The 26,719-nt window shown below is 36.2% G+C and overlaps 1 protein-coding gene and 2 non-coding genes across 3 annotated transcripts in view; 2 read left to right on the plus strand and 1 right to left on the minus strand.

The window, feature by feature from the left end:
- Positions 1-6,275: 6,275 nt before the first annotated feature.
- On the plus strand, positions 6,276-6,347 carry TRNAE-UUC (transfer RNA glutamic acid (anticodon UUC)). Its single transcript has one exon. It is a non-coding gene; the product is annotated as a tRNA-Glu (tRNA).
- A 2,510-nt stretch (positions 6,348-8,857) lies between these two features.
- Positions 8,858-8,929, minus strand: TRNAD-GUC (transfer RNA aspartic acid (anticodon GUC)). Its single transcript has one exon. It is a non-coding gene; the product is annotated as a tRNA-Asp (tRNA).
- Positions 8,930-24,224: 15,295 nt separating this feature from the next.
- Positions 24,225-26,719, plus strand: part of LOC145690152 (uncharacterized) — a 450,019-nt gene continuing 447,524 nt past the window's right edge. The window contains exon 1 of the mRNA XM_081764761.1: positions 24,225-24,610. The gene's annotated coding sequence lies outside the window, so the exon portion shown is untranslated. The remainder of the gene's footprint in view (positions 24,611-26,719) is intronic.

The raw sequence follows: 26,719 nt of genomic DNA on the forward strand, positions 1-26,719 counted from the left end.
TATCTAGTGGTCTTTTGTGCTAATTAAGCAAACTTTGGTGGGCTTTTGTCCTACCTTTGGAAAGTTACAGTGGGCTTTGTCCTACTTTTAATAAAATACACTTCACAGAGTATATGTATTGCCATTCTGAATGCTTACTTGGCTTCAGCAAAGTCTGGTAAAATATGCTTTTTAAACATTTTTATTTAATTCTTTTTTAGGAAGTTGTTATGGGATTTTCGTAGGCTATCTCCATTTGAAAGAAAGAAACGAATTTCTTAATCAATTACATACGGTAATTAATTCTTAGAATAAAATAGGATATATAATGCAATTCATGTATAACTGCAGAACAGATAATGAAAATAATAATTTTAGTAGTAGAAATATAGCTGGAATTAGTTACGTTCGTAACATTATTACCAACTAGTTACTGCATCGTCGCAATTTCGTGTGGTGGTAGCGAATTTCAGAACTAAAGCAGGTGAATGAAAAAGGTACAAGACCTAAACAGCACTAGTCCTAAACGGTACAAGACCTAACTTTACAATGCCTGGCTTTAGGAATTCAATAAAGAAAGAACTCATAGACCTATAACATACAGTTTTATTTGTAGAAAATAGGAAGAAAATTTACCAAAAAAAAAAAAAAGGTTATATAAGAAAAATGAAAACAACATGATGAAATAGGCCTACCACAAGCCTACAATTAGGTTTATATTGAAATGCCTTTTTAGGCCACATTCACAAAAAGTTCGCATAAGAAATTTGAAAAATATAGCCTAAAATAAAATAGGCCAACCACAAGCCTACAATGAGAACTACTTTGTTTTCGGCGCCATGGTCCGGTGTGAGAATTTATGGACTACAATTGACTTGTTAATTTAGGGGGTTAAAGTACATCTTTATATCCAATAGACACAGTGGCGTAGCAGCTGCCCCCGCAACCCCCGCAGTGCGGGGGGGCCCGAGGTATAGGGGGCCCCGAAGTCTTGCGATGTATAAAGATTTAAAGAAGTAGAACTTCAACCTTACTTCTGTCGGCTTTACTATTAGGGCCCCTTCTTTCTACTTTGGGGGGGGGGGCGCAAAAGTGTGTTACGCCACTGAATAGACATCTATTAAGAGTCCACCTAATCTGAAAGACTCGCAGAAACTGTTATTATAATAGGTTACCTTGTTGCCGTAAGAAAATTAGCCAATACTGATTGCAGAGATTTCGAATAGAAGCTACCAAAACCCCGCCTTTCAATATAGTAAAATGCATTTATTTGTTAACAGAACAAAATAGCTTAATAACTCCTATATTATGTCGATCAAGAATATAGACCTAAGACTATATGAGTGCACCTAGCATTGTAAGTATATAATAGGTGAACCGCTGTTTCAACATTAAAATATAAAGCCTAATTTACTACATAATTTAGCAGTATTTGGACCAATTGGCATCGTTGGGCAAAGTGGCCACACGCACAGTGAGATGGTCACTTTACCCGCATTTGCTTCTGACCACTTTGCCCGATTAAACGCCATACTGTACATTTCCTTTGTCGCTCTGAACAGGGGCGGACTGGGTATATTAGGACCTGGGCTACGGTTACCACGGAGGGCCCTTAGACTATAACACCAATTTCTAAAATAGCGTAGAATGAACATCTGCTATGAGCCATCGCGTTATGCAGTTGTAAATTCGTTGTTACTTGGTAGTTTTTGCAAGCTATGATTTATCAATGGTCATTAGAAATTTGATGTCACAGCAAGTTTTAATCAAACAGCAAAGCACACTATTTCCAGAAATATAAACTCTCCAGAGAATATTTTATAATTATTGTTGTATTGCCATTACCTGAAATACTAAACAAATAATAAACCAATAACTTTTTACTGTGGAATGAACACGAGAGTTTTACTGAAAATGAAAAACACTGCTGAAACACTAAACAACTAATAATTTTAAAAAGTTACGATTCTTTTCAGTTCAAATGATGAATTGCAGAGTTCCTGAATAACTTCGTCTACGGACACTAAATATAATAAGTCTCATTCCATACTCATTAATAAAAATGTGTCCAAAATATCTTCAGACAAACTAGCTCTTAGATTTGTTTTCACCAACTTTAACTTTGAGAAGCATCTTTCACATGTCACTTGTGTGCATGTTACAGTCATTCTTGCAGGAAAAATGTTCCGGGAGGGCACACTTAGTATTCCGGGGGAGCACTGCTGGTACTATTCTATTTATTATTATATTATAGACGTATTATTTTGATCTCTGGGGGGTCATTCTCAGACCGCCGGGGGGCAGTGACTCCAAAAACATGTCTGAAAGAAACACTGGCATGGTAAAGACAACGCATATTTGTATACAATACATAAATTATTAAAACAACTAGACTTACGTAGAAATTGGTACGAAAGTTTCCCTATACATTACAAACAACTTTTGCACAAGGTGTTTGCAGCATCATTATCACTCTTGCCGTGAATCCCGTCCAAAGGTGTCCCATCTCGCATAGCAGGCTCAGATACATAATCATCATCATCTTCTACAGATTCAGAGGCATCATTCTCTTTAGGATCATCAAAAAGCAGAACGTTTTGTGACGATGTCATTCACGACAGAGAACTGCTGGAGCTCTTTGCATATTTCCTCATGTTTTATATTTAGTTTTTTTCGCAAGAACTCGGAAAGCTAAATACCATTCTTCGTGATTTCTGAAAAGTACTGGGATCCAGCCAGCATTTTAAGTTCAGACAGAAGTCTTTTAGCTGCTGAAATCTATCACTGACACATGTAGCAACTGTATTCAGAATTTCGTTGAAGTTTTCTATTCTGAATAAAACTCATGTTCACTTACATTTAAGTTCTTTCCCAGTTCATCTGCGGCAAGCTCTCCTGGCATTTTCTCCTTCTTTGAGATTCTTTTGGGTGGAAAGTCTTCTTTCATTTCTATCTCTACACCAGATTGCACAAGCTCTTGATTTATCTTCTCACAAAATATATTTATATTTTAGCAAAGCATTAAACAGACATCTTCTTTTACCTCCATTTTCTTCTGAAGCTATTGCTGCAGACTGTCTACAAGTCTCCAGGTCGTAAGATAGTCCAGGTAGATGAGACTGCAGGTATTTTGAAACAGGCTCCATTTCTGTAAACAAGTCCTGATACACAGAGCACAGCATTACAGTGTTAAATTCTGTCCAATTATTCAGCAAAGTCTCAGCTTGAAATTTTGATTTCGCATCAAAGCGCCTGTACTGTACATCACTGGAGAACAACAAAAATGTAAGAAATCGTCGTCTTCTTCTTGGCTTTCTGTTTCGTAGTGAAACTCGTTAGTATCTATTATCGCATTCAGTGCCTTGCTTTTCGCACACCATCGTATTGCACCAACTGTTTGAGTTTTTTTCGTAGGTTGTCATGTCCCTCGTGGTTTGCATCAATCTTTTTCTTCCAAGCATCCATTCAGACAGGAACACAGCACTGGTTTGAACCACACCAAATAAATTTGCAGCTTCAGGGATCAGCTCAGTTGAATTTGTCATAACCAAATTAAGAGCATGAATCATGCAGTGGGTGTAAATGATTTTAGGGTTATTCTTCTCCAGTAATGCTTTAACTCTTTTATAGCATCCATGCAAGTTAGCAGCTCCATCAAAAGAGCAGCCTACAATATCAGACATCAAAACATTGTTTGCAGAAAGTGGCCTTTTGATTTCACCTTGTCCTGTTGTGTCACTGTTTACAACAACTGCTAACAGCCTCTCAAATACTTGACCGTTTATAACGTCAATAGCAGAAAAGCTTAACCTCGATCCTCGTTAAATGAAGTATGGAACAGGAAGAAGAAGCGGATGTTTGATGAGAAGGACAATGGTGAAGATAGGGGCAGTGCTTAAAGTGAGCCGGTATGGGCCGGTTATGCATCCGAAAGTTAGAAAATCGACCGGTATGGCATACCGGTAAAAATAACTGATTTAAATTGTAATTTGCCGATAAAAAAATTACACAAACAAGTACGACGTTAGAATTGAGTCAACAAATATGTTTGTACTATTAAAGCTTTCGATGCTGCTACTTCGAAAGAAATAACAGTTGTGCATCACCCTGTTCAATGGTAGAATTTGTGCTCTTGATTCAATTCAACATTTGTACGAGGATTCCCCCTCCCCCCTTCAAAAAATTCTGACTACTGTGTCTCCAGCCTAAAATATTTTACCTGAATCCGTCCCTGGTATTGACAGGACTCTTTTTTTTTTAAAAAAAAAATCAAAATTATTCTTTTCACATTGTCTGGACTTCTGTATTTACAATCATAAGAAAATTAATGTTGTTCACGAGACGAAACGAGACCAAAAGAAGCTTTTGAAAATGGAAATGAAATTGGAAAGAATTATTAAATACTAGATACTAGAGACGAAATGAGATTGCCTACAAGACTAAAAAGCACATGGGCATATAGGCTATAAGTTTTCTTGTTTTCATCCACTTAAAATCCGCGTTGGATTACTATGTTATTGTAAATACGATGTATAAGTAAACGTACTATCCTGTTCTACACATTTAGTTCGCCGCAAAATCTTAGGAAAGCAAAATCATTTTATGAATTTTGATTTCTGTTAGGTTGGTGATAGTGGGGAGTAAAAATATTTATATATGGTATTAGTCCACTCTCTCTCTCGCTTTTTCACTTCAAAATGGTGCACAAGTGTCAGGAGTATTGGTGCTCTTTAGGGTTCTGTCAAAATTATTACTCTAAGTAGTCATATTTATTCCATACCGTCACCTCATCTGATGTCACTTTAAGCACTGGATAGGGGGCGCGGTGGCTCAGTGGTAGAGCATTCACCTCCAGTGCTGCGAGGATATTTTTCGATCCCTTCTCGCGCCGTGTGGACTTTAAAGATTTCATTTCATTTTTACTGGTGGAGATGAAAGCTATGAATTCTCAGGTGAAAAAATACAGACTGTTGATTTTATAGATAATAGATCGAATTCTGAATGAATTGAGGCAAAGGATTGAATAATTTATTTGATTTCCTCACTCAGTTTGAATCAATGAGTGGAAAAGAATTGAACCCAGCAAATCAGTCGGTAACTAATACATGTAAAGACGACCTAATGAAGTCGAGGGTTTTAAATAGGCCTATCATGGCTTGGATATGAATGATGAAATATGAAAATATATGAAAAAGGCTACACCATTAGGTCTTCTGACATTAATATACAAGAACGGACTTGAAGATGGGTATCCTCAGAATACCAGTCTCAGTTTGATGTTTTATCTTGTACTAAAAATTAAATTATGTACTGCAATTTTTCAAATCATGCTTTACCACTTGAAAAAAAAATGGAATAGGGGAATTACTGTGTGATTCTAATATCAGATGTAGTTGGGGAGCGTTTCGTTTTGTTGGTCAGGGGGGGAGAGCACTAAAGTGAGTTCTTGCCCCAAACAACTAGACTAGTTACACCACTGCTGCCCCGCTGACGTCCGTCCCACCAACTGCCTCCCGCAGACATATTCTCAGGGGTGGCTTTAGGATTTTAATTTTGAGTCGGCCAGCCCTCTCACTTATGGATACATATACCTTTAATATAAGTAATGGAAAATATACGTATTTACTCTTTATTGTATCTTTTAGCGTTTATATATTTCTAAAAATTTTTCGGTAGGCCTGTGTCTACCCGGTCTACCCGCTAAAACCGCCACTGCATATTGTATTGGAATGTATGTAAAGTAATATAAACCTATTATATTTGTTATACAAAAAATTAGCTGGTCCCCCCAAAAAATATCTGCCCCTGCGCTTGCTCCATCACTAAATTAAAGCTGACGTCGTTACTGATGGTAATCTTACAATGACATAACTTTTCATAGTTATTACTTTAGTAAAATAATGATAAACATATATGATCATCAAAATTATTTTAATTTTATTGAATACGAAGAGCATGAAATTGGAATATACTTTAGAACGTTGATAGAACACTGTATTATATGATTTGTAGACCACACGATTGACCGACGAAACATTTCCTTAGTTTGTCTGTGGCAGCAAGTGCCATCTGTTGACCAAAATTAAAAGTTTTTCTTTCGCGACTAAAGAAACGCTCACAATATGAGAAATTTACGTATGTTGCTGTAATTGAAGTATAATTAGCTTAAGCATTAGTCAGCATTCGTAATACATCTAATTATATATGTTTTACAGGATATATGAACTTGATTATAAACAGAGGTGATAGTAGGACCGTTTATTGCAAATATGTAAGTACAAATATTCCTCACAACCTCCCATGTGGTCTAGTGGCTAGGATACCTGGCTTTCACCCAGGAGGCCCGGGTTCGATTCCCGGCATGGGAACTTTTTGTTTCTTTTTTGCTCCTATAAATTTGCTTCTTTAGTAATATTTAGCAATTTGGCAATCCAAATTAGACACTATGTTTCCGAAAATTTTTACTGATTTTGATTTCTCATAGCTTCATGCACAATAAAAGGGGAGATGGTTTTCTTTTCTGAACTTTTGCTGCTTGAATCAATTACAATATGTTTAGATTATCGTTTAATTATTTATTTCATTTTATTGAATGCTAATGCTTTTCGGCATCACCTATTCCGTTATTTATATACCAGGTCATTATTGATTCGCATCAATAGTGGTACAGAGGTTTCGCTCCCTCCCATTACACAATAAAAATGGGTCAAAATACAGTATATAATTCATTTATATATTATATAGAGTGATCTCTGGGATATACTACATAGAATTATCACTTCGTTATGTCCGTCGTTGTCACCCACACTTGTAGCGGGCAGTATTTCGGGATTTTATTTCTCAAAAATGTATATCAAAGACCAATCTCAACCCTTTTACGTGTTTATGAACATTGTCTTTTTAATGTTTTGGAGTTTCGTTTACAAAATTTTGTTTATAACCTGTTTTATTGAGTCATTCTGGGTAGTTATACTTTGTGTGCCGAAAACAAAAATCAATTTTTCGGCAATTCCATGAAAAGAACAACTTTTGAAAATGATTAAGAAAAGGAAACGACAGTGGTTTGAATATCGTTGAACAGAAATTGTATTCTGGTAGACATGACAGAAGAATGTTGGAAGAAAAAGGAGAGTGGAATGAGTGTATTAAAGCGGTTAATTTGTACAGGTATTCTAGGCTACATTAAGATAAACTGTTCTCGGGTTCGATTCCCGGTGAAAAATCATTGAACGGATGATTACGGTGGTTCAAATTCCGTCTTAAATTGAGCTCCACTTCTCATATAGCGTTAGTGTTGAAAAGGAAAGCTGAACTTCAACCAGGGATGCCCATCTCTCTCCAAATTACCACTATTCCCCCAAAGTTGGCATTCTCCTTCTCAGTTTACCATTCTACACCCGAAATTTACCTTTTTCCTTCTCAGTTTACCATTCTCCCTTCAAATTTACCCTTTTCCTCCTCAGTTTACCATTCTTCTCCCAAATTTACCTTTCTCCTCCTCAGTTTACCATTCGTCTTCCAAAATTACCTTTCTCTTCCTCAGTTTACCATTCTTGCTCCAAATTTACCTTTTGCCTCCTCAGTTTACCATTCTTCCTCCTCAGTTTACCAGTCTTTCCCCAAATTTACCTTTCTCCTCCTCAGTTTACTATTCTTCCTCCAAATTTACCTTTTCTTTTCTCAGTTTACCATTCTTCCCCTAAATTTATCTTTCTCCTCCTCAGTTTACCTTTATTTCTCCAAAATTTACCTTTCTCCTCCTCAGTTTACCATTCTTCTCCCAAATTTACCTTTCTCCTCCTCAATTTAGCATTCTTTCCCGCAATTTGCCTTTCTCCTCCTCAGTTTACCATTCTTTCCCCAAATTTACCTTTCTCCTCCTGAATTTACCATTCTTTCCCCAAATTTACCTTTCAATTCTCCGCAGTTCGCCATTCCTTCCCCAAGAGTACCTTTCTCCTCCTCAATTTACCATTCTTACCTCAAATTTACCTTTCTCCTTCTTAGTTTACCATTCTCGACCCTAAATTTACCTTTCTTCTCCTCAGTTTACCATTCTGCACCACAAATTCATATTTCTCACCTTCAGTTTAGCATTCTGCACCCCAAATTCACCGTTGTGCTCCCTAAATGTACCTTTCTCCTTCTCCAAATTACATTCTCCAGTTTGTTTTACCATTTTCAATAAGAAATTATTCCCCGCCCCATATAATATCATGGGAGCAACGTGCGCTTTAAACCCCACCTTTGGACGTGTGGACATCACTGACTACAACAAACATACATTGAAAGGCGAAAAGATTAACCACGAAATGTTGTGCATAGATATGTGCTCTCAATTTGCGGCATGCGACTTGCCGCATTCAATGTACTTATTGTGAAATACTTGTAAACATTAAAAGAAAAAAAAAATCAGTACCTTCGATCAATTACCTCCTTTAATAGGGGCTTGGTTCGCTACTTTGACCAACGGTTCATCTTCAAATCACAATAATGGCAGATCCATGGCAAATTTAGATCCGAGAGACAAAAGCATTCTTTTTCTTTATATCTTTCTTCCTTTCTTATGTGGTTTTGTAGACTCTCTCTTTGATCCAGCATTATTTTTCAAGAGCGTTTTGCTCCGTATTAATTGACTTAATTATTATTAGGGTAAACTAAATCAAATTTTAAAATTAAAAAAAAAATACTTGCTGCCTTTAGTGGGTTAGAACCTGCATCCGGGGAGAACACTGAGATGCACAAATTCTAGAATATACTATCGATTGTAGAAAAAAAAATGATTTAATTATAAAATTATATGTTATGAAAATTATAAAGTAAATGACGCGAATGGCAATACACTATAAATTTTGAGAAAAAAAGAAAAAGTTATTCCCTCCCCGGCGGGGAATCGAACCCCGGTCTCCCGCGTGACAGGCGGGGATACTAACCACTATACTACCGAGGACTGATTATTACACCTCTTCATTTTCATATGTAAAGTACACGAGAACTCCTTTGGATTTTGTAATGTAATATTATACATTCTTTATATTGTGATTTAGAATACTTACAGTATACTTTAATTTATTTGATTATTTTTATAACATCTATCTAGATGCAACATTAACATATAATCATCGTAAAAACAGCGACAGGCATATTATTGTGTTAAAGTTGCAATGGCAAAAGCGACTAACTTAAGATGAATTAATAAGACTACCTGTCCCTAGATGGCAGGCAATCCATGGATATTTCTGCCATCTGTTGGTCAGTTTCTAAACGAAGTAATATAATGATGATTAGAGCAACCTAAAAGCATAAAAAACATAACAGCAATTTACACATATGATTGGTGCCTTGAATATGGTTTCTAAGAGTCCAGAAGAAACTAATTTTAAAAGCATAATAAAGCATAATTTTAGAAATTAAAACATATTTTAAAAATGTAGCACAATTCTTGGAAAATTCTATTAGAATAATTCTTGGAAAATTCTGTTTAACTGCAAGTTTAACACACTGTATTAATATTTTTAAAACTAATATTTACAATGCAAAACCTTTGAGAACATAACAATGAAACAATGAAAAGCTTATTTTTGTTTCTGTAAACTTTTCGGTGTAATCCTTTGATGTGCAGAAAAGAAAAAAGGAAAAGAAGAAAACTTTCCGTCAACAATGAATAGTACAGAACACTTGCGACTCTGGCGGGGAACAAGTGGGACGCGTCCCCCAATATTTTGAAGTACAAAATATTCAATATTTTATTCTAATGTAATTTATTTACTAACGACAGAATAACATATAAATAGTAATAATTATATTTATTTGGAATATAATATTTAGGCTGTGAAACGATTATAACAGAGTTCTTGATATACCTCAGGGGGTCCATGAAGGTAAGTAGAAAGCTAACAAATGGAATCGAAGATAACAAACAGGTGGGCTAGGTAGTACCATTTAAATCACTTTCTTTGAGCCCCCCTCCCTCAAATTTTACATGCCAGAGACGCCAGTGGTACAGAAGAACTCCACACTATATTGTTATGTGTACCTCTTGAACTTGAACACTTTCTGTACTTTTTGGTGCCATCTTTTACTTTTACTTTCTGTTACTTCTAAGGCGCACACAACTGATAAAAAACTGACTCGAGTAATGCATATCTCTTTACAGTGCATTAAGTAAAAAAGTTCATTAAATATGAAAGAAACTAGTTGCATAAAATAATAATAAATAGGTCAAGATATTTAGAATATTTAAAGTATAGTAAATATTATACGTCATACAGATTAGTGTAAAACAATGATTGAAATTAACAATAAAGCATAATTAAAAAAAACATAATTAAACAAAAAAATAAAGCATAATGCGGGTTGCTGTAATGATGATATTCACAATGTTGCGCCAATTGGACACCTTTTGAGAACTTGCATGTGTTTTAGTGATACTGATACACATAGGGCCGCTCATATCTCTAGATTTTAAAATGCGGGATACTCTATGAAAATTTACAGTATATTTATATTTATGCACTTGCTTCTTGCTTAAATATGATTTAATTATTCATTTTTGCAGGGGCGGCTTTAGGATTTTAATTTTGGGTAGGCCCGCTCCCTCGCTTATGGGTACATACATTTGATTGATTAATGACAATAGGAATTTACTTTTACAGTAGTGATTGATGCTATTTGTTAAATAATTATTTATCATTAATATAAATAGTGGAAAATATATTACTTTTTATTGTATTTTTTAGCGTTTATATGTTTTTCGAAATTTTTGGGTAGACCCGTGCCTACCTGACCTACCCGCTAAAGCCGCCACTGCATTTTCTTCCCTTTTTTTTATCATTTCCTGTAACTCTTTTTATAAAGAAGAGAATTTTGAATCGCTAGAACAATGTATCTTCTGGAACTTCGAAAAGCATAATCTCTGGAGAACATGTTATATGTATTTTCATTATTATTATTTTCTTTAACTTCAACATTATCTTTTTTAATTAAATAACAAGTCAACACAATTGAGCGACAGAGAGTAAATTATTCAGAGCCCATTTAAGAGCAGTAAGGGCCGGGGAGCTGAAGTTTAATACGAGGGCCCTTTGTGAGTAATCATGAGGAAAACACGATTATTTAACAGGCACACAAACATGTACAACACTTAACTCTAATACATAGTAAAAAGTGGTTGTGTTAATTCAACTCAAATTCAACACAGACCCCGCGGTGTTAGCGTTTAACACAGGTTGTGTGTTACTTACGTTTTTAACACACAACCGGTGTTGAGCGGTGTTACATTCGGATCTGTGTTAGCACTGGCGTATTTAGGGGGGTGGCTTCCGGGCTTAAGCCCCCCCAAAATCTTACTTAGTATAGTAAAGTAAATGAAATAACTTGCAGAATTTTCACATTTCCAGGCAAAGCCCCCCCCCCGAAACTTACCAAAGCCCCTCCCGAAACAAAATCGTAAATACGCCACTGTGTGTTAGTATTTTCGGTGTTGATTCGACACCATGTCAGGGTCGGTAGTGTGGGGAAAAGTGTTGAGTGTTACTTGTGGCGGTGTTGCACCAACACGAAGAAAGTAACACAGTGAATAGTGTGTTAATTAATTTGTGTTAATATTACACTATGTCAAGTATTAACATAACACAGTATGTGTCATAATTGAAGATCAAAGCCGTATATGCCTAGGTAACACCGTTTTGGTGTTAATTCATTACTCCCTGTGTTAAAATTCAAGCGCAAACCACCAGATTAACACTGTTTATTGTGTTAATTTGACTCCAGTTCTGTGTTGGAATATATTGCAGTAATAGATGCCAGCTCATGACAATGTAAAATTATTGTTACTACTACTACTACTACTACTACTACTACTACTACTACTACTACTAGTAGTAGTAGTAGTAGTAGTAGTAGTAGTAGTAGTAGTAGTAGTAGTAGTAGTAGTAGTAGTGGTAGTGGTAGCAGTAGTAGTGGTGTAGTAGTAGTAGTAGTAGTAGTAGCAGCAGCAGCAGCAGTATGATTAATATTATTAATATGAGCACTATAATAAGTAAAAATAATAATAATGAAAACAAGACAACAAATGTATTGTTGGGCCTGTTAAGTAACGAAGGACTTCGGCCCGTCTTGAGTTTCCTCTGGCACTATAAAGGTTTTAAAATTCACAACCATACCCAGCCGGGATTCAAAGTCGGGACCCTTGAGCCGCTAACCTGACGCCTCAATCAACATGAACATGAGGTCGGCAATAAAATGAAGAAGATGAAAAAGAAATAATAATAATAATAATAATCCTATACCAGTGGTTCTTAATAATCTAATTCCGATCACGACCCCCATATTATCACATCCTCTTGCCATCGACCCTCTTCTGGCTTGTAATAAGCTTATGTCGGATTTTTAATATACCTATTGCTGAGATCTCACTATATACATTTATTTCTATAATAGTACAATCCATTTCTTGTATATAGTGGATACAAAGACTTCCCTAAAAGCGACTGGATTAAAACCAAATTTGGCCCGTTCATTCGTATTACAAATATCGAATCCGATCCGTCCTACTGATTCAAAATGGAGGCCGTTTGAAAATTTTAAAACTTCATAACTCCCTTTATTTTGGGTCATATGATAAAATAATAAAGTTCAAAATCGTTGAGTTTTACGTCCCACGATTATGCCGGTTAGGCTGAAGAAGACGGTGATGATGAGTAATGAATGAAATTGTGGAATGAAGAAAGTGGGAGAATCCCGAGAAAACCCACGCACACGGTTTTGTCCACCACAAAGTTCACTTGGCGGGGGCTGGGATCGAACCCGTGACCCCAAGCACTAGAGGTGAACGCTCTACCACTGAGCCACCGCGGCCCTCAATAATAAAGTTCATTTGCATTCTACTGGTATTTCAATATGAAGTTCTCATAAGTTTCATATCGTACTTATTTCATTTAAATTGATTTTAACCAACTCTGCACCTGTTGAAAATGTTTAGTATACCAATTTTTATGTTGTTCTTTACAGTATTAATACAAATAAAAATTGTCTATCAGAACAAAATTCAAAATAATTATTATTTATAAATATTTTCTGGTATTAGATTTTAATTATATTTATCCCCTTTGCTTATCTTCGCGATCCCCAGGTTGAGCGAACCTCTCCTATAGCATTTCTTCTTGTAGACCTCGTGTTCATGTGGGTTGAGGCGTCAAGCCAGCGACTCAAGGGTCCCGACTTCGAATCCCTTCTGGGGTATGGTTGTGTGTGGATTCTAAAACCTTTATAGTAGTGCCAGAGAACACTCAAGACGGGCCGAAGTCCTTCGTCACTTAACGGGCCCAACAATATATTTGTTGTCTTCTTTTCATTATTATTTTTACTCATCATACTGCTCATATTAAGAATACTAATCAAACTGCTACTACTACTACTACTACTACTACTACTACTACTACTACTACTACTACTACTACTACTAATAATAATAATAATAATAATAATAATAATAATAATAATAATAATAATAATAGTCGTACTACTAACAATAATAATAATCATAGAAAGTCATTTTTGCGTTGTGGTTTCAGCGGGTAAATGTGTTTGTTTGGAACTTTATGATTGGTGTATCGTATCGTGTTCCATTTGACATCGATTCGCATCAATAACGTACTAGAGATCCCAATCACCACCGACTATTATCATCTTGAGTTTGCAATATTTGTCTTCGTGAGAAAACAAGTTCCAGTGTATCACATTCTGGCACGTATGACTAGAGTACATAACTTTCAGGGGCTATGGGGGAACGTTCATTCTTCTTCGTGTTTGACGACGTTGCGAATAGTAAGAGTAAGCATATTTCCATCTTTCAATATGTCCTTCCACTTGTGCAAGATTCAATGCGATACTCGTCGAGGAGTTGGACAGCTTTCCTTGTTAGTGAGGATACGAAAGTTTCCAGATTTTTCATCAAATTAACTGCTGTTACAATATCCAAGCCAGACTCTTGCAAGTAATTATTGGTTTCGTTAAATCTTGTTAATATTCTGTACCACAAAACAGCCATAAAATTCGGTTCACATTTCATCATCTTTCTGTGAAGAGTATTAGCATCTCGTCGGTGCGCTATTCTTCATTCTTGCTTATTTCTTCAAGGATCTTCATTATTGTTCGAAAATTTAAAATTACAGCCATACGTGATTTAACGTGACTTGACTATCTAGTATCACTGAGTGATTTTAAGACTAACAATCGATTGGTTTCATTTGGTTTAAGTTCCGAACACAGCAAATTCTGAGAAAAAATGTATAGCTTTTGTAGAAACTCAAAAAATAATGTTTTGAAGCGTAAGTTTAAAAAAAAATTAAAGAAATAAAGGTCAAGCTAATTAATATCAATAACTTAGAACAGTGAATTCTTAAATTAAATTAGAAAGTGAAATTAAACGAATGATTATAATTTCTTATTGTCACAAATGATAAAGTGTATAGTTTTTTTTTTTTTTTTTTTGTAACAAAATTATTTAACTGTGAACATTCAAAAATATTGAGTTCATAACCAGACTTAGCATGTCAGCTTAACTGTATAACAGATCATTTATAATTTTACTTAATGCTTAACCAAACACAAAATAAGCTAAATATTTAAGTATTCAAATTTGCCTGTCACTTTCAGAGACCTCCTAATATCATGTTACATGCAAAATAGACACTTAATTTTCTCTGTTATTATACTTTACCTTATTGCATATTTCGCTTGGTTTTGACCAAACAATGGTCTCTCTTGCGGTATTTGTAATTTCTTATAGACCTTTCCATTGCGATGCTGGATGCAGGACCAAGAATGCAGAATGATTTTTTAGTTGCAAACTTGGTCATTTTATATGGACTATTGTCATTATTTGCCTTAATTATTTTTCCCTTTTACTTTGCCAAAAGCCAATATCAAAATTTACAAAATCTGAGGAAAGTCCTAATTACATTTTTTTTAAATATTGTTGTTATCTAATGATGTAAAAATAAGTATCTTTGAACTTTAATTTACCTTGAGGTTTGCTTTCATTTTATTCATGATTTTATTAAAATGTTAATTACTACTACTAAAAAAAAAGAAAAAACATTGTTATTTGACTATAGGTGATTCTTGACTATTTGGCTTCTGCATCGAATGATTTTTTGATTACAAATACTGTCCTTGTAATTTTTAAAAATAATGTTATCCAAAAGTTAAGATATTACAAAAAAAAAAAAAAACGTTCTATTTTCACCTACCGAATTGCCATTATGATTTTTATGAATAAAAATGATGATTTTTAAATTCTTAGTTCATGGTTTCATTACAGTTTTTGCAAGCAACATTGTACTGCACGCACACCAAGTAAATTTTAAGAATGAGCGGCACATGGAGAATAGAAGGCAACTGGATTTTTTCTTTAATATGTGCTTGGTGCTTGTAAACCATTGTATCACGGACAGGGCCGTGCCGGGGGGGGGCGAGCTGGGCGACGGCCCTGGGCGCCGAAGTAAGGGGCGAAACATTCGGGAGAAAAAAGAAAAAAGATAGGAAAAATTGCTAAAATATATATACATGGGGGCACCGTCGTATACTCTCGCCCCGGGCGCTGATTTTCCACGCCACGGCCCTGATCACGGACATATTTACAGTATTTACGTAACTCTAGCCACGCCAATTTTGTTGTTCAAGAAATAAGACAATAATTTCTGATAAAGATTTTCCAGTGTGGCGTTTTATGAGAATGAACGATAGAAAACGCTCGTGCATCTTTCCTTCGAAACAATAACGAACAATTACAGCAAATTGATCAATATACGCACTGTCCGCTGTCGAATCCAATACTAATACATAATATTGTCACTTCTTAATTTCTGTTACAATTTTCTGTAATACTTCTGAATCCATGACTTGAATAAGCTCATTATATACAGTCTGTGACAAGTAAGATACGTGCCCTTTTCCCTGATTTCCATATTTTATTAAGTGTTCTTTCAAAAATGGATCAAATTACGCTATTAATTCCATACAACTAAGAACATTTCCATTATTTGGCTCCCTTACTAAATAAAGGTTTTCCTTCGAATGGTAATCCCCGTTGCACGAAAAATTTTGTAACAGCAACCACGCGTTTTAAAACTTCTTCCCAATACTGCACTTCCTTTCCGATTTGTTTAACTAATTTCTTATTTACAACACTACATGCATAGATCCGTGCAAGAAAGTGCATCATACATGTTCGGTGAAGTACACCATTTTCATGTTCAAGTGTTTTCTCTTCTGTTTTTCTTTTCCAGTTGTTAAATTCAGGATTAATGAATGTAGAAGCTGAATTTAAATTATCGAGCAATTTACATACGTAACAATATACATTACGGGCCTTATGCAGAGTCGTTCTGACGAGTGATTAGTGTCACACTAAAGTGTTCTACTAACATATGTTTCCTGCAATAGTCATGTCTTTAGTATGACGCTAAACATACGTCAAAACGACTCTACATAAGGCGGTACCTGTCTATTCAGAGAACATTAACCATAATCGTTCCTGTGTCTCACCATTTCTAAGTTTTCGGAAAAACAATGTTTCGGAAAGAAAATGTCTTTGTTTCTTGTATTGTCTTTCAGATGAATGAAATTTCGTCGGAACACGATTTTAAAAATGCTTCGGACCCTAAATCAGCATATGCCTTCCTGAAATTATCGTTTATTGCAGTAGGCCACTTACCTGGATCTCGAAGAATTGATTTGTCAGTAAAGTTTTCATCTAACTCGTTAATTTTCGTGTTACCATTTCCTCAATCACTTACCACGTCACTATGATCACTGTTCTCGGCCTCATTGTCTTTTCTAGATATTTTAAGTTTTATGTCTCCTTCATACACTAAACTATTAGTATTTAGAGAAACACTAGGTTCACACTTAATGTAACTATCAACAGAAGTGGTGTTGGACTTTGACTCTTGATCTGGTAAAGCTTCATCCCTAGTAACTCCCGAATTGTTTTTTGTAAAAGTAGTATGTGAATTTAACACTTTTACTCAACTCTATCCGCAACTTTTTCACTTCTTTCAGTCTTCTTTTCGCAGCCTCACAAGTTCTGTTTGGGTTCCATATTTTCAATCCACTAGAAATTCACACACTAGGAATAAATGCACGTTGGTTGACATCAACACACCTTTTGCAGTAAGTATCAAAACAGCACTGAAAAGGTTCTCAGTTGTAAGCAAGATATCAAATAAATAAAAAATAAAATGTAAAATGGAGAAGACGATATTGTTATCGCTCAAAAGCGCTGACTGCGAATGTATAAACATATCGCTGACCTTTATTAAATGCACTCCCACCTTCTTTAAGAAATATTATCTCTACAATTGATCTTTTAGGCGGCTACTGAACAATAGAAATGCTCGTTTGCTTTTATTTGAAACCAAACAAAGGACGACTAAAATCATGTAGTATTTATTGTTCCATCGAATTATTGTTACCTCCAAATACGCTATATCACAGCATAATACGAAGAATAGAGATTTTTTCTTTTTTCATAAAATTACGAAAAAAAAAAAAACAATTTAATCTTAACCTTAAGACAAAACAAACTTCAAAGAAAGCAAATTAAATGAGAAGGAATTGAACTGACAATTCATGTAAATACTTTTATTAGTATGTACATTCCATTCGATTAGAACCGAATATGTAGGAAACGTAAAGTAAAATTTCTAATTACATAGGAGCTCACTGAATCTCGGGACCCGGGGCCCCAAGCCCTTCCCCCTCTTAGGTAGGTCCTGAGATTATACTTTTCGGTTGAATATCAGTGAGTAATAAACATGTTTTTAAAAAAATCGGAGAGTGATATTAATATATGATTTGGAAGGAAACCTAGACATTTTGGAGATCCGAATAGTTCCTGAGAGAAGAAAGAGATGACATAAATGATGAATAAAAATTGAGATGAATCTTACATACATACGTGATCAGTTAATTATTTACATATGTTATTATTATTAGGTATTCTGCCTTTCGGCAGGTCCTGGGACTAATGAGGATTTTTTTGCTTTTTTTAGTTAGATTTGGGCTTGCAAATGTTTCATCCACTTTTGTCTATCTTCAACTCCCTCTTTTAACTCCCAATATTTTCTCCTATCTTCAAATCATCGATCAGCTGTGTTCTTCTTCTTCTTCTTCCTATTCCTCGCTTCCCTTCCATCTTTCCTTCTATGGCGGTGTGAAGAAGACAATTTCTTCTCAAGATGTGTCCAATCCAATTGGCCTTTCTACGAAGAATGGTGGCTAGAAGTGTCCTCTTCTCTCCAATTCGTTTTAAAACATCTTCGTTTGTTGCTCTCTCTGTTCATTTTATCTTCTCCAACTTCCTCCAATACCACATTACGAAGCTCTCCAAATATTTCTCCTCTAACTTCCATAATGTCCAAGTCTCTGAACCATACAGTCCAATGCTCCATATATAGCACTTGACCAACTTCTTCTTAAGTCCAATATTGAGCCTGCTAGTTAAGAGTGATCTTTTCTTGTTGAATGCTTCTTTAGCTATGGGAATTCTTGACCTGATCTCTTTGGTGCAGTAAGTGTCTCTTGTCAAAAATACTTCCCAGATACTTGAAATTATCGACCTCTTCAAGTTCTCTTTGTTCTACTCTGATTTGTAAGGGCGTGTTTTCACGGGATATTCTCATGACTTTCGACTTTTCGATGTTAATTTCCATTCCATACAGTTTTCCAGTGTCAACTATTTTGTCAATCATCTCCTGTAGTTCTCCTTCGGTTTTAGTTATTATAACCGTATCATCTGCATATCTGATCTTGTTAATGATCTGCCCTCCAATCTTGAAATCTCCAATTCCCATTAATGCTTCTTTCATTAAACATTCACTGTAAATGTTGAATAATTGGGGCGACAAACTACATCCTTGTCTGACTCCTCGTCCAATCTCCACACTATTGGTTTCTCCTTCATTCAAGCGCATCTTCACTCGTTGTCCTATGTACAGATTTTGAATGAGTCGTCGATCTCTCCAGTTGACTCCGATTTCTTTAAGTATTTTCAGAAGTTTCGTCCAATTGACTCGATCGAAAGCTTTTCGTCAGTCGATGAAGCACAAATAACTTTTCCCTTACATCAAGAATTCTTTCTCATATAATTCTCATCAATCCAATAGCATCTCTGGTGCTTTTTCCTTTCCGGAATCCAAATTGATCTTCTTCTAACCTCTCATCTGTCTTGCTTTCCAGCTGATTGTTCAGTATGCGTGCAATGATCTTTCCAGTGTGGGGAATCAGGCTAATGGTTCTGTGATCGCTGCACTTCTTTGCTTGATTTTTCTTAGGCAATGCAATCATTGTAGCATCAAGAAAATCCTTTGGCCATTCTCCACTCAGGTAGATCTAGTTAATAACTGAGGTCAGCACTTTCATTGCATTGTCTCCTAATTCCTTGAGCAAATCTACTGGTATGTCGTCGTCTCCAGTGGACTTTCTCCTTCGCATGTCTTTGATTGCTTCACTTTTCAATATACTGGGTCCTTATTCATCATCATCCACCTTTTCCTCTGCTTCGATCGCAATATCTTTGGGGCGGTTCTTCTGATCATACAGATCTTTATGTATTGCTCCCAAATTCTAAGGATTCTTTGGTGGCCAGTGGTTACATTACCTTGTTGATCTTCGATGCCGAACGTTCGTATACTTTTGTTAGTTCTCCCTCCTAATTTTTGTGCTTTCTGGTACATCAGATCATATCTGCCGCGCCGTTGAAGTTTCATTATTCCTTCACATATCTGCTCCATGTATATTTCTTTGGCTTTGTCCGTTTCTCTTCTCAATTCATTATTCAGCCTTCTGCATTCATTGATGTCTGTGTTTTTTGCCCTTCTGCGTTTCTCCATCTTCTTAAACATTGCTTCAGTTATCCATGGTTTTCTCGGTGCTCTTTCCATCTTACCAATGTCATTGTGGAGTGTGTCAAGTAGAATCTGTTTAACTTTTCTCCAAGAATTCTCTATATTGTCAACCATATCTCCCATTGCACAGAATTTTTCTTCAATCTCTTCTTTCACATCATCGTCGATATTTCGTAGTCACTCTAAGTTCCATTTTCGATTTCTCCTCCCATTTTTCTTGATCGATTTTAACCAGGTATGCACTTCCGCCACCAGTAGATTGTGATCCGAATCAATGTCTGCTCCTGGCAGTGTCTTCACGTCTCGTACACTATTCCTGAAACGTTGCTTCACAAGAATGTAATCGATTTGGTAGGAATCTTCTGGACTATTCCACGTGTACAGCTTGGTTTTTCTTTTCCTAAACCACGTGTTCGTGACCACCAGATCACGTTGCCTACAGAAATCGATAAGCGTTTGACCTCGTTCATTTCTTCTACCTAGTCCTAATGGCCCCACCACCTTATTCGCAGTTCCTTCTCCTACTACGCTGTTGAAGTTTCCATTACTATGGTGTTGACCTTACCTCTTCCTTCCTGTTGCAATATGTCACTAATCTGATCATACATTACTTCTACTTCATTATCATCATGGTCGGTTGTTGGCATATACACGTGTATTACCACAATATCCACTGGCTTTACGTGTAGTTTTACAAACATCAAGCGGTCACTGCAGTATTCCACTTTGGTTACACTTCTTGCTATTTCGTTCTTCATTGTTATCGCGACACCATTCTCAGCCTTATCGCTAGCCGAATAGTACATTCTGTAATTTCCCGATATTATCTCATCTCATCTTTCCCTGGCCATCTCACTTTTCTCAAGCCCACAATGTCCACTTTACATTTGTCCATTTCCACTTTTAAAGTTTCAAGTTTTCCCTCACGTCGTAGTTCGTACGTTCCAGGTTCCCATGCTGAAATGAAAGTTATTATTTTCTCCTCTAATGATTCTCCCGGAGTAGTCCTCACCCGGAGATCCGAACGGGGGACTATTTTACATCCGGAATTTTTTACCTCGGGAAGAACCATCATATTTGTTTATTCTCCTCCTTAGTCCCTTCTGAAAAAAAAAGGTGGTAGTATTCTCATTTCCTTTCCACATCTCCATGTCGTTGGCCATCTAGTGGTTCATTCACCTTTTAGGACAGTTTCCCCTCCTAAGGACAAGAAGGTGCCCTGATCTCCACACGCTCATCTGCCCTCCGAGAAGGCCGTTGGCACTTGGTAGAAGCTGACTCCTTATCCTGGGAGTCGGTCGGTCCCCACCTACGTTAGCCGCCAAAGGCGTTGCCCACTTTCTCCCGCGAGGAGGTGTAGGTTGAGATTTTCCATTCGTTTAGGACGAGACCCGAAGGCTTTTCTCAAACCTCTCCAGTGCTTTTAGAAAGTTTACATATGTTAGGGATAAAGAATAAGAACGTACTCAAAATCATCGATTTCACCAAGGGTACTGCTTATTTAAGGGGGTACGATATACAGGGGTACATTTGACAAGTGCCAGATATATTCCTTTGAGATACTTGAGGTACATAAGGTACATGTCAGGCATATACATAGCATGTAGACCCTACTAAACAGCCCAAACACATGCTTTGTACGTGACTAGAACGTGCCTAAAGTGCTGTGGACAATATTCGCTTCTGCCAACATACTAGGCACGTTCCCCAAGTACACATCAGACATGTGCCTAGGGGTGGACATAGACTGTGACTATCACTTGCCATCCATGTGATTTCTATCTCATAGATACTTAGGGCACATATTTGGCATATTCCAATGTACCTGAGTGAGCATGATAGGCATATGCATACTATGTAATTGTGCTGTTAGGAATAGCACTTTCCCAACATACAAAGGATTAACATTAAATGGATTAAACCAGTCATGAGCAAGCAACTCGCCAGTGTATGACGTATGAGCAGGCTTTTACGATAAGAGCCAAGAGAAAGAGAATAGGTTGAGGAAAAAACCGGGAGGGAACGAAATAGATGGAATGGAAAGAAACAAGGTTGGCAGTATTCGATTAGCTATGAATCCACGAGAAGGGTAAAGGTAAAACTATCAACTTCATCTTATTTGCCTGTCACCACTGTCTTCTATCAACGCTAGGTTTCCTGGCTTCTCCTTGCTCTCTCCGTATGATTTAGTGGGAATCCGAGCAGCAAACTGTGACGTCACGAAGCATCCAGTTGAAAATGACTGGTTTAAACCAATAAAATCTATTGAAATAGATACATTTGTGTGATTAACGTCTATTTTCAGCACCGATGTTATATGAGACAGGACGAGGTTATATGCTGTTTCAAGAAGGAACCGAGCCACTACTACTGAAGTGTGTATCCGAGGCAGATATTTGCATTTAGAATCGAACCCAGCACTAGTCTACAGAGAATAAATCTGGAGGTAGGAATAAATAACAAAAAAGAATATGATGGAAAGTCAAGATAGTATGCACAGGAAACATTAAAGTTAATAGTAGTAATACAGAGGAGGTAAATACATTTTAAAGCAATTTGTAACTTTTAAAGAAAACTGTAGAAGAACTGTATAATTTACACGAGGAAAACACATTTTTTAATTAAGGTCATACTCAAGAGAAAGGTCGTTGATAAATTGACTTCCAATTATGTTGTTTTTCAGCAGACCTAAGGACATAAAGTCTACAGCTTAAAGTAGAATCTGTACCACTGTAGATGCTCTCCCATTGGATATTGAACCCGGGACTTCATACAAGGAACGTGAGAACGCTAGCCACTAGATTACCAGAGTGGCTAGGGAGAAGAAGACTAAAGGAGGCTAAAAGCATTTAGTAAATTCAGAAGTGATACTGATTCTGGGGAGAGCCAGGGTGCGAAAATCCCGGGTGCTTGAAGAAATTTTTTTTCCCGCCTAACATTTTTTAAAAAATAAAATTTCTCGACCTAATAATTTACCGCGTGTGTGTGTGAATAAAGTGGCACTATTACAAAAAAAAAACTTTGTAAATTAATTGCAGCAATTCATATACCTAGATATAATTAACGGTTGAACTATGGTAAGACACAATACAACTAGATTTGATTATGATCTGACAGCAACTCTTTAGACAACATGGAAGCGAAAGGCAAAGTACTATTGAATTTCAACACGTGTGGATACTTTTTTTTAAACCCTTCTCTCTCCCAACCTCCATTTCGACTGTGATAATTTCGCACCCTTAGAGAAACACGTTAATAGGAAAATTTGGGGGAGGGGTGATTTATGGGCCATGAACCATGGGAATATGACCAACCATAGTTGTGATTGATTTTATATCTTCTTGAGGGTCTCATATGACTCGCATCTATTTTTAAACTGTGCCGCATTACTAGACAAGTACCTACGTTTTGGAACTAAATATCAAAAATGAAATAAATACATCTTAATATAACAAAGATTGAAATAGATTTCGCCAATCTGCTAACTCTGTGCATGCACAATCATGATTTTAACGTAGTTTTCTCTTGTAAAAATGTAATTAACCAATTTAACGGTATGACAACCCTTAACATTTCTGGTGGAGCATAAATTAAAGTAGGCATTAATCTTTTATTAAAGGAATAAAATAATAACACATACAGTTGAATTACCATTAAATTCACTTTTATTTAAAGAAAAACAGTCTTTGTCAATATACTACTTTATCTTTTTATAATTAAAATTATGTAAAAAGTGTTTGTCCCAAGGATGTCTTTAACCGAGATAAATTAGAATTTGTCATCCTTTTTCAATTTAAAGTCTGTATTAGGAAGTAATTCATTATTATTACAAATATGTATACATGCCTGTATATTTATTGTGCTATCCAACACAGATCCGTTTTATGGGATTTTATAGTGACTTTTTTTTTTTTTAAATAAAGTAATTATGTTTAATCTCCTGCGTGGAAAGATAGCAAACTCAAGTGGTATTAAAGATAATATGTTGATAACAAGTCTGTTTTAATTATATAATTGTGCCAAAGATTTTAATCTGTGTAGATTTTTTGCTATAAATTATAAAATTCTACATAATTAGTATCTGATAATTAAAAAAAAAAACTTTATGTGATGAGTTTGTTGATAACTTTTTCTTGATAGAAAGTTAACACTTATAGCTTCTTGATGTACATCACTTTCTTTTCTGCTTCCAATAACAAAAGTAGAAAAGAAAAATAATGAGAAAATTGCATGCGAAAACTGCCTTCACTTTTTTTCACCCTCTTTTTTTTATTTTTTTCACCAGTTCAGCCTGTGTGTTGTAGTAGTTCACAATCTCACCGTACAGAGGTCGTTGGTGTGTCGCTAACTGCGGAAACTGACACAGGTGGTTTGTCTGGTCAGGTGTGCGAATTGGCTCAGGTTGAATGAGCGTGTGGCCACTTTTTAATGCTGTTAACAGTAATCTTATATTTATGAAAGAAGAACTTTAACCTTTGTTCTGTGTTTTCATATTTGTGTGTGTGTTTGTGTTTGTGCATAAACTAGTGAGTGACATTTTTATCTCAGTGGAAAGTGTTTTTATTTTTCAATTCATGTTCCAGTTTCTAACTGAAATGTTATCTGCAAATTAATTATATTAATTGTCGCTAATTTATGTAATAAACGTTTTAAAGACTGCCTATTAATATATTTCCACTGTGGTGACCTGTAACATTTACAGCAGCGCATAAATTGAGGTAAGCTTAATTTTTAAAAAAGGTATATGGTAGTTATGTTTATTTGTTGTATCTCAGTTTAATTAGTACTTAATTTTTTTTAAAAAAAAACTAATATTTCATTGTTGTTATAATTTTATATTTTCAAAATTATTATGTGCATAGGATGCCATAAGTCACTACTTAACACTTTCCTGCCCCTATCGAAATTAAACGGCCTTTAGGGTAAATAAACGGATAATTAGTGAAAATGAATGTTGTTGGAATGACAACGAGGGAGGAAACAGAAGAGACTCGAAAAACCTCACAAATACACAATTTTGTCTACTATAATATCACGTGAGATGGGGCTGAACCCAGGGATATCTATCACCAGAGATAAGCACTCTACCGCTGACCCATCATGTTCCCTGCCATAACTACTGTACAAATAAATAGTCGCTTTGGCCGCGGTGGCTAGTGGTATGCCGCTCACCTCTGATGCATAAGATCTCTGAATCGATCCTAGCTCGCGCCAACTGGCATATGTGGTGAACAAACATCGTGTACATGGGTTTTCTCAGAATTTTTTCGTTTTCTCCTTTCTTCATTCCACCAATTCTCCCATTATCATCATCAGTGTCTCCCTTATCTTCGGAGGGCGCGCACCTAGAGGTTTTTCTTGGGGATGTCCAAAGTCGAAACTTCGAATCTGGTGGACGCCCCTGGCAGGCCCGTATCTAGAGGGGCGATCCCCCTAAATTTTTAGTGGCCCCTCCTAAAATTTTCACGGTAGGCTTAAAAGTGAACTATAATGTGGTTGGATCGCTCTCCCCCCCCGGTAAATTTTTGGACTGGTTATGGGCCTGGCTCCTGGTGCAGGTAAAACTCAATTTTGAATGAACTGCAAAGTTTTAGGGGTCTGGACCTGGTGGACCCTTCCCATATCCCTGACCTTGCAGCTTGACCGTGAGACCGTGGTTGCTAAAATAATTTCTCTTTAATATAATAGTAAATAATAATAATAATAATTCTCGCTTAAAATCTTCGGCGTCGACTTTGGTGAATTAGAATTTTAAACCACGCCTACACCATTCTTTCAGTTTACAACGGCTTTTTTCTTTTTCTTTTTTTCTTTTTTTATATAGCGCAGTCATGAAAGAAAAGGTTATGTGTTGGTCCTTTAAATAAATAACTTTTAGAAAAATAGCACAAGAAATATACTAATAAACTACGCAAATTGTTCAGATCATACGTCAACACAGTTTCTTCCTATGTTTTCCAAGGTAACTATAAAGTGATACGGGAGCAAATCCATAGTTGTAATGCAGGGGCGGCCCAAACTTAAAAGGTCTCCGAGACAATTATGATGGATCAGAAACTGTAAACTAGTACATGCTTTACGCCTACTGGTAGATGAAGGAAGGGTTTTCGCTTCCCTCCTATCCCGTTTTTAAAATTTTAACGAATAAACTTGTCAGTGCGGAAAATGAGCTCCTTGGCTAAGCGATTAGCGTACACTCCTTTGGCGTGGTGGGAGACCCGGGTTCGATTCCCGCAAGACTACTCTATATAAGGCTAGGGTCAGACACGCCTCTTTTTTCTCCGTGGAAGCAGTGGTCAAACTATGACGTCACATGGCGACAACTAAAGGGACAAACACACACACACAAATACAAAATAATGGGAAACATGTGTGGCTGAAAAGAATTTGAGAAGCAATTCTGTTAGAAATTAGTTTGTTTTGTGATTGTGTTGTGAGCTGTGTTTCGTTGTGTGTATTTTTCCATTATTATCACATATTCGTGTGTTAATGCTGAGTGAGTGAGTGCATGCCTAATATCTAAAGAAAATGCCGTCTGAGTGTGCTGTTTCAACTTGTAAGAACAACAGCAGAAGTTGCAATAAAGACATTATTTTTCATCGTTTCCCAAAGGATTCTGCGGTCTCTGCGGTGTGGACAGTGAGGTGCAAACGAAAAGACAGTTTTAAGCCCGAAAATAGTAGAATTTGTTCTACGCATTTGTGTAGTGACGATTATGAGCGTGACTTGGAACATGAATTATTAGGTCTCCCTCCCAGAAAACGTCTTAAACAAGATACAGTCCCCAAAATAAGTTTACCGTCTAATTTTTCTCCCCAAGAATCAGA

The sequence above is a fragment of the Thermobia domestica genome, chromosome 7, assembly GCF_964235325.1.
Source record: "Thermobia domestica chromosome 7, izTheDome1.hap1.1, whole genome shotgun sequence".
NCBI lineage: Eukaryota > Metazoa > Arthropoda > Insecta > Zygentoma > Lepismatidae > Thermobia > Thermobia domestica.